This window comes from Myxocyprinus asiaticus, chromosome 13 (genome assembly GCF_019703515.2).
Source record: "Myxocyprinus asiaticus isolate MX2 ecotype Aquarium Trade chromosome 13, UBuf_Myxa_2, whole genome shotgun sequence".
Lineage (NCBI taxonomy): Eukaryota > Metazoa > Chordata > Actinopteri > Cypriniformes > Catostomidae > Myxocyprinus > Myxocyprinus asiaticus.
The window spans coordinates 8,703,673-8,717,071 of NC_059356.1; positions in this window are offsets into that span (position 1 = coordinate 8,703,673).

A 13,399-nucleotide genomic window follows, 5' to 3' on the forward strand; every position below is an offset into this window, starting at 1 on the left:
TTTAAGAAAAGTATTTTGCCAAAAAATGAAGCACTCTCCATTTGCTTTATATTTATCATTTGTACTTGTTTGTTTGTCTGAAGTGAGCAAATATTTCAACAAATCAGATCATGCAGGAATCTAATCATTAGGAATTGAAGTTGTCTAATTGGGCCGATTTAATTTTTGGACATTGGGGAAGTAATTTTTAGTTACTATTATAAAATCAACATGAGCATGACAGCATGTCATAAAATATTTATGTTCCGAAAGACCCTTTCTTAAATTCACGGTACATACAGTATTCTATGTGCTCATATGCATGAGGGTAGAAGAGCTACATCTACGTTAGATGTATTGTAACATTCTGCTTGTTTAACAGATATGGTTCAGGGCAATCTAAAGGATGTTGAGGGAAAATGTGACATGAATGTCTGATCATTTACTTGAATGTATCTTACTGTAAAAATGGTAATGGCACCTGGATTTTCTTTTTATAAATGTATGTATGGGATTAAAGACTGTTTTGAACCTTTGATTCTTGTTTATGTCTTTTTGTCTGTGCTGTGCGACGCTTATGTCTATGAAACACATCAAGTGGTGTAACCATCAAGAATAAAAGTAATGACATGTTTTCCTGAGAAGTGAGTACACATACTGTATTTTATTTTAAACATGTTTTCAAACATATTTTTGAAAAAAATAATAATAATTTTCCAAAGGTCATATTTTGGATCATGAAAATCATGAATTTGTCAGCCTGAACTAACATTGCCATGCTATATAAATTTCAAATTAACTGGAGACAATGGAGATATTGAAATTCTTCAAAAGAAAAAACAGCTCCATTGAGCTGAAGAAAAGAATACATTTTACATAATACAACTGCTCATAAAAGTTTATTATGGACATCTTTGTTTAAAATTATAAACTGATGCAAAGTATGGACAAGTTTAGACACATGCAGTTTAAATAATAAAACAAGTAACATTTAAAACATACATGGTATATAAACAGCTAAAAGTGTACTGGATAAATTTGGGTTGGATATTGAATATTCCTGTGTTTTTTTGTTTATAAAATTTTTTAACTATTGTCCATCTTTTTTACCATTGTTTATATTGACATTTTTGGGTTTATCTAGAAAATTCTAATTTCATTAGAACAAGGATATTATTCCAAGGATAATAATGACAATAACAATTGTATTTATTTATGTATTTTTTTATTTATAATAATAGTCAAAATACTTTTGTTATGCTGCTTTTCATTATTTTAGGAATAAACTTATGCCAAGGACAATAATGACAATTACAGTTTTATTTATTTAATAATAATAATAATAATAATAATAATGTCATGCTGCTTTTTATTTATTTCAGGAATAAACTTATTCCAAGGACAATAGTGACAATTACAGTTGTATTTATTTATTTATTAACCTTTATTTAACCAAAAGCCACTTGAGATTAAATCTCTTTTTTTCGAGGGAGACCTGGCTAAGAAAGCACACCATACAAGGTAAAAAAGTTATAAGATCAACACAACAAAAGCAGACATAAGACACAAAAAAAAGACACATTAATGAAAATAAAAGACTACAATTACAGAATCCAACTTGTGCATAGCAATTACACTCTTCAGTCATAACATTTTTTATGAAAGATTTGAATTCACCCAAGGTAACAAAGTGATTAAGATGTAATGTGTTCTGGAGGGAATTCCATGACCAAGGCGCAAAATAAGAAAAAGCTGTTTTACCAAGATCAGAGCACATCCTGGGTACCCTGAAGAGTTGCCATCTGGAGGAGCGAGAATCATAACAGCTATTGATGAGTGACAGAAGATTGCACAGATAAAGAGGTAGTTTTCCCTGTATGGCTTTATAAATAAAAAAATACCAGTGATGCTGTCTCCATAAGCTTAATGAAGGCCAAAAGACCAAATTATAAAGCACACAATGATGTGTACAAGACAATGAATTGCTTATAAAACGAAGAGAACAATGATACACAGAGTCTAGACGGCGAAGTATAGAGGAAGCAGCATGCATGTAAATAATCTCCATAATCTAGAACACAAGAATGAAGCCTGTACAAGCTTTTTCCTAGCTGCTAAATTAAGGCAGGCCCTATTTCAATAACAAAAACCCAGCCTAACCTTCAGTTTCTTCACTAGGTGTTCAATATGCACTCTAAAAGAGAGCCTATCGTCCAACCAGATACCCAAGTACTTATAAGATGATACATTTCAATTGAGTTCCAAGGACAATATGTCAATTACAGTTTTATTTATTTACTTACTTATTTAATAATAGTAATAATAGTAATAATTATTATTCATTTCAGAAAGAAACTTATGCCAAGGACAATATGTCAATTACAGTTTTATTTACTTATTTACTTATTTAATAATAATAATAATAATAATAATAATAGTGATAATTATTATTCATTTCAGAAAGAAACTTATGCCAAGGACAATATGTCAATTACAGTTTTGTTTATTTATTTATTTATTTAATTATTTAATAATAATATTAATAATAATAATTATTATTATTTTTATTATTATTATTATTATTAATATTCATTTCAGAAAGAAATTTATGCCAAGGACAATATGTCAATTACAGTTTTATTTATTTAATAATAATAATAATAATAATAATAATAATAGTGATAATTATTATTCATTTCAGAAAGAAACTTATGCCAAGGACAATATGTCAATTATAGTTTTGTTTATTTATTTATTTAATTATTTAATAATAATAATAATAATTATTATTCATTTCAGAAAGAAACTTATGCCAATGACAATTACAGTTTTATTTATTTATTTACTTATTTAATAATAATAATAATAATTATTATTATTATTATTATTATTATTATTATTATTATTCATTTCAGAAAGAAACTTATGCCAAGGACAATATGCCAATTACAGTTTTATTTATTTATTTACTTATTTAATAATAATAATAATAATAATAATTATTATTATTATAATTATAATTATTATTATTATTATTATTATTATTATTCATTTCAGAAAGAAACTTATGCCAAGGACAATATGCCAATTACAGTTTTATTTATTTATCATTAAGCATCAGCATAATAATAATAAGGATAGTAATAATAATATTTTTCGTTAATTCTTGTATTAGATTTTTTAAAATATAATGTCATATACACAGTAAGAAATGGTCAGGTTTCAGGCTCAGTATGTCATTTCCTACGTAAAGTCTGTGTTCAAAGCAATCGATTGGATGTGTTAATTGTGGGAAAATCCGAACAGTTTGCCGTCAGTTTATCATTATAGTTACTACACAGTTCTCCAGCTGTCTCTGAGTTCTCTGAAATCTAAATAAATAAATGTAAATCTTCAAAATTGTTTATTATTGTACAACAACGCGCTCCGTTCTCACGTGCACCGTCGATGCTGCGACTGAGTCAGTTGCTAAGCGACCAAAGACGCCGCTGCTCACAACAGAGCGTCATTTCTGTTGACTGACAGATACTTTATCCAATTAGAATAGAGTGCGTGACAGACGCTCAGGCGTACAACCAATGAGCATCTTCGGTAGGCGGGAGAACGCATAAAGAACAGGAATCTTGAAACAATTTACCCAAAGCAAAGCTGCCAGTAACATGCGAAATTAAGGGATAATTATAATTTTTTATAACTTTCTTTATTTATCACACATTATACATTTGCACATATACGGTGAAATTCTTCTTTTTCACATATCCCAGCTAGGCTGGGGTCAGAGTGCAGGGTCAGCCATGATACGGCGCCCCTGGAGCAGATAGGGTTAAGGGCCTTGCTCAAGGGCCCAACAGTGGCATCTTGGCGGTGCTGGGGCTTGAACCCCCGACCTTCTGATCAGTAACCCAGAGCCTTAACCGCTGAGCTACCACTGCCCTATGAAAATATGGCGACAAGAGCTCTAATTAACGGGTTTAACATCATTTTATGAGCTTCACAGAAATTTAGAGTGTTACAAGTCAGTGATTATGTTTGAAAATAGACTGACATGGAACTTGTGTTCTAGTTTGGAGATCATATGTGATTCAAACAAACCCAAATTTTACAATAGGGCAAACATGTTGGAGCCATCATCGACAACATCTAATTGAACGACGTGTCACTTCAAGGTGTTTTAAATAGATACATTGATGCCGACAGACATCAGTTTGCACGAGCTGCTGGAACACTCCATGGGAACAACAGATGTTGGATCTGTCAACTTCAGTGCATTGCACACTTTACTGCACGCCATGCTGGGACACCTGAAGATTGAAGGGGTCACAACCGCCTGGAAGGAGGTGGACCACAACCACGGCAGCCCATCTCAGACTGAACCTTTGCTCCTGGACAAATCCACCCCTTTGGAGTGATGGAGGAGCAGATCTCAGCGCTGGAGTCTCTGCCCAACACCTCTGAGCTCATGAGGTCGGACACTGCGGTCAGTGACATGTGGACACTCATGCAGCTCCGCAGAAAGGCGCAGGGGAACGAGGATGGAGTGTCCAAGGTGAGCTCCACCTCCACCTCCACCTTCACATGCAGGATGCAACGAGCATTGCGTGAGAAAATATCCATAATACTTTAATGTTCTTTTGTAAATGATTTATAAAGGGGTTCATTAATGACTACTAAGTCATTTACAAATGTATTATAAATCATTAATATGCGGTTATAGCAACATGCATAAATAGGGCGAATTTCATGCATTACTTTCCAAATAGTGAGCCACTTTACCTCACAAGTAAATATGCTTAACAACACTTATTCAACATTAGTAACCTATGTAAATATAGATTAACGTAAAGTGGACACATTTGAAGTATTCATTAAGAGTTGCCAACATTAGAAACCTGTGTGCATAAAGTTCAGTATGGCAATTGATTAGTTCCAAATTATAAGAACTTCCAGCAACACTTTATAAAGGGGTTCATTAATGACTAATAACTAATTTACAAATGCATTAGAAATCACTGATGTGCAGTTATAACAACATACATAAAAAGGGTGACTGTCATGCAAAACTTGCCAAATAGTGAGCCATTTTACCTCTGATGTTATAAATGCTTAACAACACTTACCTTAATGTAAACTGGACAACTGAAGCATTTATTAAGGAGTTGCCAACATTAGAAACCTGTGTACAACCTATGAAGTTCAGTATTATTAAATGGTCAACAGGCTTTATTATTTGATATTTGCAGTGATTCAGTTTTTGGCAAGTATTGCATGAAAGTCGCACTATTTATTACCCCATGTGAATGATTTGTAATGCATTTGTAAATGACTTATTAGTCATGAATGAACCCCTTCATAAACCCTAAACAAAGGGGATATTAATGTAAAGTGTTCTCAGGATGTTGCAGTGGAATATCAGGAAGATTTAGTACATTACAATTTAAAGAAAATTAACACACTTACAAACCAGTGGAATTTCACAGGAGAGCACACATTTTGAGACAAATTATCTAAAGTACATCATTAATTTAGACTAATTTTGCCTCTTTATTCCTTCTTAAACTAATTTCAGTACTGTCAAAGCAATTAAGCCGATTAAGCAAAAAAATAAATAAAATAAAAATAAGTCATCACAACTTTTCCAACAAAATGTCCACCTCATTGTTTTCAGATTGGACTTCATAAAATTAAATACTGACACCAAAATTTGAATTTATTATCATAATATACTGAATACATTTGAGCATTCTGGAAAATGAAGTATCCTCTGTATATGATAACATGTTTATGTGTAATTTACTGACAAACTAAGTGTATTCTTGCAAACTATACTTATTGAAAACTACAATTCAAAAACTACAATTCAAATTCATAAATTGAATTGGAATCTAAGAGGAATGCTCAATTCAGTTCTGAATGGCGCACAGTCCTGTCATGTATACGCGCTTTGGGCGGGTGAGTGGGTGCACTGCTCCTCTGCTGGGGGTCTGCAGGACCTTGAGTGTGTCATCAGAGTCTTGCAGCTGTAGATGACTGATGACAGAACACAGAACAATGAGAAACAGACACTGTGATCCGTTCTCAAATAACACCAGCTGTGGCTCGTGTTCCACACTCACCAAACTTCTCTGTTTTTGATGTAGTCTACAGAGTCTGAATATTTAAATATTAGTGATATGGTTGCAAAACTAACAGATCCTACTAATCACACATACTAGAATAAAGAACAATTTTCATCAAAATTGAAAAGAGCTGAGAGTTAATTGAGATGGAGCTTATTTCATTCTTTCAGCTTAACATAATGTGATTTTAAATTGTGTTGTGTAAATCTGATGTTTATTGTAAATTGGTATATGTCTCATCACTGTCACGACTGCTATGTTGCTCGGAACTGCACCCAAGAATTTCACACACTATTGCACTTGTGTATATGGTTGTGTGACAATAAAAGTGATTTAATTTGATTTGATTTGTTGATGGCATCATGAAAAACATGTCTGAAGATGAAGATAATTTCTGCAGGGTAGTCAAGTTTTTTTGCACACAAAACTTATGCAGAATATGGCTATGAAAACACAGTGTGTGTGTATGTATATACTATAGAGTGTGTGTGTATATATATATATATATATATATATATATATATATATATATATATATATATATATATACATCTCTAGAAAAACATTAAGAGACCACTCCAATTTTTTCTTAAAGTGGCATCTCTGTGGCAGCCATTCCATTCCAGTGTCTGTTGAATTCCAACACAAGCACACCTCATTCTACTTAATGAGGTACTGATTAGGTGATCACCTGAACCAAATCTTATTTAATGAGGAAAAGTATAAAAACCACTGTTGTGGTCATCACTATCCTCTTGCAATAGGACCAGCTGGATGGTAAAAACAGTGCTAGTAACACCTCAAAAGTAATTGGAATCAAAAAATAACTATTGGCCATGCCAAAAGAGTTGAAAAGAAAAGTTTTCAGTGAGGAAAAGAAGGGTACAATTCTGCCTTTACTGGCAGAGGGATACAGTGAGCGTCAGGTTGCTTCCATCTTTAAAATTTCAAAGACGGCAGTTCATAAGAACAAGGTCAAGCAGCAGACATTGGAGACAACAAAGCTACAGACCAGCAGAGGGTGAAAATGACTCTCCACTGACCGGGATGACCGCCAACTCATTCAAATGTCACTCAATAACCATAGGATGACATCAAGTGACCTACAAAAAGAATGGCAAACGGCAGCTGGGGTGAAGTGCATGGTGAGGACGGTTCGAAACAGGCTCCTAGGGGCAGGGCTGAAGTAGTGCAAAGCTAGAACAAAGACCTTAATCAATGAGAAGCAAAGAAGAGCCAGGCTGAGGTTTGCAAACAACCATAAGGGTTGGACCGTAGAGGACTGGAGTAAGGTCATCTTATCTGATGAGTCCAATTTTCAGCTTTGCCCAACACCTGGACATCTAATGGTTAGACGGAGACCTGGACCAGGCAGATTCACCTTTTAAAGGACGCATGACTCAAGCCATGTACAAGGTTATCCTGGAAGAAAACTTGCTCCGTTCTGCTCTGACAATATTCTCCAACTCTAAGGATTGTTTTTTCCTGCAGGACAACGCTCCATGCCACACAGCCAGGATGAAGGACCACCGGATCAAGACCCTGTCATGGCCAGCCCAATCTCCAGACCTGAACCCCATTGAAAACCTCTGGAATGTGATCAAGAGGAAGATGGATGGCCACAAGCCATCAAACAAAGACGAGCTGCATGAATTTTTGTGCCAGGAGTGGCAAATGCTCTAAATGACCATATTATTATTTGGAATTTGGGAGAAATGTTGTCAGTACTTTATAGAATAAAACAAAAATGTAAATTTTACTCAAACACATACCTATAAATAGTAAATCCAAAGAAACTGATAATTTTGCAGTAGTCTCTTAATTTTTTCTTCTGTCACGTTGATATATATATATATATATATATATATATATATTTAAAAAAATGTATCACTATGGTACTATGTCCAAAAAACATGGTAATAACATAACACATAGAAAGAAATGGTACTACGATGGTATCATGTCCAAAAAACATGGTAATACCACAGCACATATCCACAAAATGGTATCACTATGGTGCCATGTCCACAAAACATGGTAATAATGGTGTGTGGCTGGCTGGCAGGCTGGCTTATCATGACAAATATCAGTAACAGCCTGGATAGTTATTAAATCTATTTCATAACTGTTTGCCATCACTTCTCTCCCTGTACACTAGATGTCCATTCAGACTAATAAGGACAACCTTAGACAAACTTGTTAATCTAACAGAGCCTTACAAGGTAGCAAACAGCAATAAGATTGACATCAGGGGTTACACACACATTTCAGAGTGGGTGGGGACAGCAATGCCACATCCTGTTTGATCCAAGAGTGATTCCCAGGCATATGTGCTGTCATGGTAACCTCTGTTAGGGGTTAAAGGTCAGGAGAAATTCTGGAGCCTCTCACATGTAGGATATTACTTAAAGAGAGGATGTGCTTAAGTGATTCAGCAATGCTCTTTAATGGTTTTACTCCTCTTCAGGCAAAATAGATTATATGTTTTTTATCTTAAGTGCTTGCTGATTTCCCAGCAACTGTTGCCCAGTAGGAGGGGTATGAAATTACCCCCAATAAATCCTCAAAGAGGACCGAAGTCATTTCAAATCCTGTTTTCCAGTGTATGGCCTTAATCCAAGACCTGCTGAAGGAAATCCAGGCACTCAAAGACTCCAGAGATGATTTGAGAAAAGAAGTTATGGAATTGTACGGTCAGCTCGGCCAGGTGAACATACAAACAAGCACATGCACACTAATGTAACTCATTAAACATTTAAAAAAAAAAAATATTCAACAGCCCTGTGACTTAACATTTGATCATCTTCAGCTGAATATGAAGGAGTTGGCTGAGCGCATCCTGGCTATGGAGCAGTACTGCCACCAAGTGGAAGATTTGGACAATGCAACAGTGAGTTAATGCTATTAAAGCAATAGTTCACCCAAAAATGAAAATTCTGTCATTATTTACTCACCCTTATGTAGTTCTAAACCCATTTGCCTTTCTTTATCTGTGGAACACAAAATTAGATGTTTCTCAGAACGTTCGAGCTCCAAACAAAAATGAATGGGGACTGGTGCTTTCAAGATCAGTAACGGACAAGAAGTACCGTAATAGCACCGTCAAAGTTCTTGTAAAACTGTGCTACTGTATATTCCAGATCTGAAGCCGTGCAAAGCTTTGTTTGAGAAACACATGGAAATTGATGTTGCTATTCCCTAAAAATGTTCCCCTCCACTGTAGCTGTCAAATCTCAAAGCTGCTTGAGTATATTCCAACTTAGCATGTGAAGATGCGTTGTGTCAATTTAACCTCAAAAACGTCAGACGGCATTGGTTCTCAGGTGTCATAACCAATAAGAACAAGTCTGAATATGCAGTAGTGCAAATTAGATTTGAGAGCCACGGTGGTGGGGTTTTTAGCGAATAAGGACTTAAATTTCGGTCCTTGCCTCACATAAAGCTATTTTATGACTCCAAAAGTCTTTAATGTCATTAGTGTGAACATTATTCAAAATATCTCCTTTTGTGTTCCACAGAAAAAAGTAAGGAACTGCATGAAAGTGAGTAAATGATGACAGAAATGTTTGGGTGAACTGTTCCTTTAAAATGATGAAACGATAACTAGGTGTTGTTTTAGTTGATGGAGTGACATGTTTTACTGTTTTTTTGTATATCAGTGATAAAACACTCAGTGATGTCAAAATATGCTCATGTTTATTTTGAGAATGTGAAATTATTTGTAATATTTTTTCTCTCTCTCTCAGAAAGAGCTGAATGAGAAGCTCACTCAGTATCCTCTTCCAGAAGAGCTCACGGAGTGTGTCACATGGGAAGTGATGCAAGCGGCACTCATCAGCGAGAGGCAGAAAATCCAGGAGGCATGTGCAGCTTTAATAACACATTATACAGGATTAACTTAATTTAAGTTCTGTTCCAAACCTAGTGAACTGCCTTGTTGTCTAATGACTACATAGGCAGTTGAAATCGTACCTCATAAATTACTGATTTGAAATGTTCTACATGGGCAGCAACTCTGTGCACCATAAAAATTGCACTCCTCACATGAAGGGAGGGACGGGAGGCTTGACTCACAATTGATTTCAATAGTTTGATATTAGCATGTTGCTAAGACAACAACGTGATACTCTAATAATAAGTGTAGAAATACATAGCACACACAAAATTTGGGTAATATAGTCCAGTTTTAATTAGATATAACTATTTTAATCACTACCTGTCCTTTTCAGTAATGAATGAATTATAAGTACATGAAAATGTATCTTTCTTCATCTGCCATCTTGGGTGGATTGCCCTCTGAGCTAGGGATACTTCCAATGCTGCCTTCAGATTTAGCCAAATTCATTTGGAACATCAGCAGGCCTATGATGCCTTAAAATGCTGCCTAAGTAGGCAGCTCACAAGGTTTTGGAACAGAGTATCTGAGTAGCGGTGTGTTCAAGTTACGTCGGAATGACCGTATTTACGAGTTAAAGGGATAGTTCCAAAAACAAAAATTCTCTCTTGATTTACTCATCCTCCTGGCATCCCAGATATGTCTGACTTTCTTTCTTCTGCAGAATACAAATGAAGATTTTTAGAATAATATCTCAGCTCTGTAGGTCCATACACTGCAAGCTCCAAATTCCCAATAAAGTCAGCGTAAAAGTAATCCATATGACTCCAGTGGTTTAATCCATGTGTTCAGACACAATATGATAGGTGTGGGTGAGTAACAGAACAAGTCATTTTTTATCATAAATTCACCTCCCTGCCCAATAGGAGGCGATATGCATGAAGAAAGTCAATCTCACTCAATGCTAATAGAGAACCGGGGTTACACATGTAACCTATAGTAACCTCTTTCAAGCATGCGTTTCGGTGTCTCACTATGGGATATCCTAGCTCTTGTATTGCCAGACAGCCTGTTTTGAATCCCTCTGCCAACCATTATAACTATCCAGGGCTGGGAGAGTCCTGGCGGTCTCAAGAGCCAACACTCAGTACAGCATGCTCTAAAGTCTGTGCTGTAACATCCAATTTATAAAACCTTGCAAATGTGTGCGGTTAAGACCAGCTCGCCGCTTCATAAATATCTTGTATCGTAACCCCTTTAAAGAGAGCCCACGATGAAGACATTGCCATTGTAGAATGTGCACGCAACTCAGATGGGGTATTAAGACCCTTACTGGAATATGCCAAAGAAATAGCTTCCACTATCCAGTGCGATAAGCGCTGTTTGGTGATTTTTCAGTCCTCTCTGTATAAATGCACTGATCTCACACTGGGCATAATGCATTCAACCTCTGCTGCACTAATGAAGCAAAGTGTGGTGGACAAAAAGCCCTGAGTTCAAGAGGAACAATAGATTGAATAACTTTGGGCATGAATGCAGGGTTTGGTCATAATAAAACCCTTGCATCCCCTGGCATAAATTGCATACACGCAGAATGTTCAGAAAGTGCGTGTATCTCACTGACTCGTTTCGCTGAAGCTAATGCTAACAATAGTGCCGTATTGAACGACAATATCTTGAAATCATCTTTGTCCAATGGCTCAAATGGAGACCTTGAAATAGCATCAAGTACCATCGCTAAATCTCAGAAAGCGGTTTAGAAACTGGGAGAGCGCAATGCGCACCCTTCATAAAGCTGCACACTAAAGGATATTGCCCTACTGTATTACCATCAAAGCTTATATGACATGCTGATATAGCAGCCAGAAACACTTTTATGGTTGAGAATGCTTTCCTCTTATCTATCAATTCTTGTAGAAATGATAGTATAACCACCACTGAGCATTGATAGGGAATCTCGTGTTTATCTGCGCACCAATGCTCAAACACGCCCTATTTACACCTGTACAAAGATTAAGTAGATTATTATAGATGTAGCATTCGGTATAGTCCTAATAACACTATGGGGCAACCCAGTTGCATTCAAATTGAACCACTCATGGGCTAGGCCCACAGTGCCAGTCGCTCTGAATGTGCCTGCGACAACAGGTCTTTCTGTAGCGGAAGAGGCCACGGCTGTTCGTATAGCATATGTATGATCTCCGCCAGCCAATACTTTCCCGGCCAGCGCAGAGCTATTGATATCATTCTCAATCCCTTCTCTCTCACTCTGGAGTGGGTTGGAGATATTAACGCTATCGGTGGGAATGCATAAAGGAGAATGCATGGCCATTCGTGTGCCAGCGCATCTATTCCCAGCAGTGCATTCTAATCCTTTAGAGAAAAGAGCAAAAGGCACTGAGCATTCTCTTGAGATGTGAACAGGTCCACTGTCGCCCTACCGAACCGGCTCCAAATCTGCTTGACCACTTCTTTGTTCAGTCTCCACTCCCCATAAAGAGGATTGCCCCTTGACAGCAAATCCGCACTCCATCCCTTCCATGTCGAGCGCAGATCCCCCCTGAATGGGCATTTTACTGGTAAAGGATTTATCCTTCCAGGTGACCGCAACCTCCTCCAGCAGCTCTGAGAATATAGGAAGAAGCTGTCTCACCGCCGTTTTGCTCTCGGCAGACTTTTGCTGTCATAGCGAGACTTTGCAGTTTCTCTGCGGCACATTTGCACACATCTTGCAGATCAGTGCTGAGAAGCGTAGAGGATGGTGCCCCGCCCACCTCTTCCGTGGTTCCCGCTGCAGCCGAGGGCTGTGGCGGTTGCACAGGGGGAAGGGAAATGGAATCCTCAAAATTGTCTTCCTCCTCAGAGAGGAGAAATTCCAACTCCCCCTCGTCCTCGTAATCCAACGCCTCCTCTTCCTCATCCGTACTGAGCATGGAGGGCAAAGGAACACATGCATCGAGCTGTTCACCCCAGGTCAATGCTGTCGTGGTGGGCAGCTCCACTGGAATCGATGCCTGTGGGCTGGTAGCCAAAGCAGGGCTAGCTGACATGAGGGGATCCTGGCCTGACAGAATAGCTTGGCATACTAGCCTGCGCTGAAGGCTCTTCATGGTGAAGCGCGCACAGTGCTCACATGATCTGGGATTGTCAATCGCTGCTTGGGCATGTTTCAACCCAAGACACGCAGAGCAGACCTGGTGTTTGTCCCTGCATGAAATTTTATTCCCGCAAGAGCAAAGTCACGAAGCTCCCCACGCTTGCCAAAGTACTCTGCATTGCTGCAGCTATTTAGCGGGACTGCTAAGGAATTCCTCAATGAGCTGGAGTGCAGATTGAAGGAAAAAAATCGAAAACGGTGTGGTGGCCTGTAAATCGACACAGAAACTCTGTTCCAGGATGATAAATCAGTGACCAGTGTGGAGACCAGTCAATGACTATCTGAGCGGTTATCCAGGCTTCTGAAGTGAAG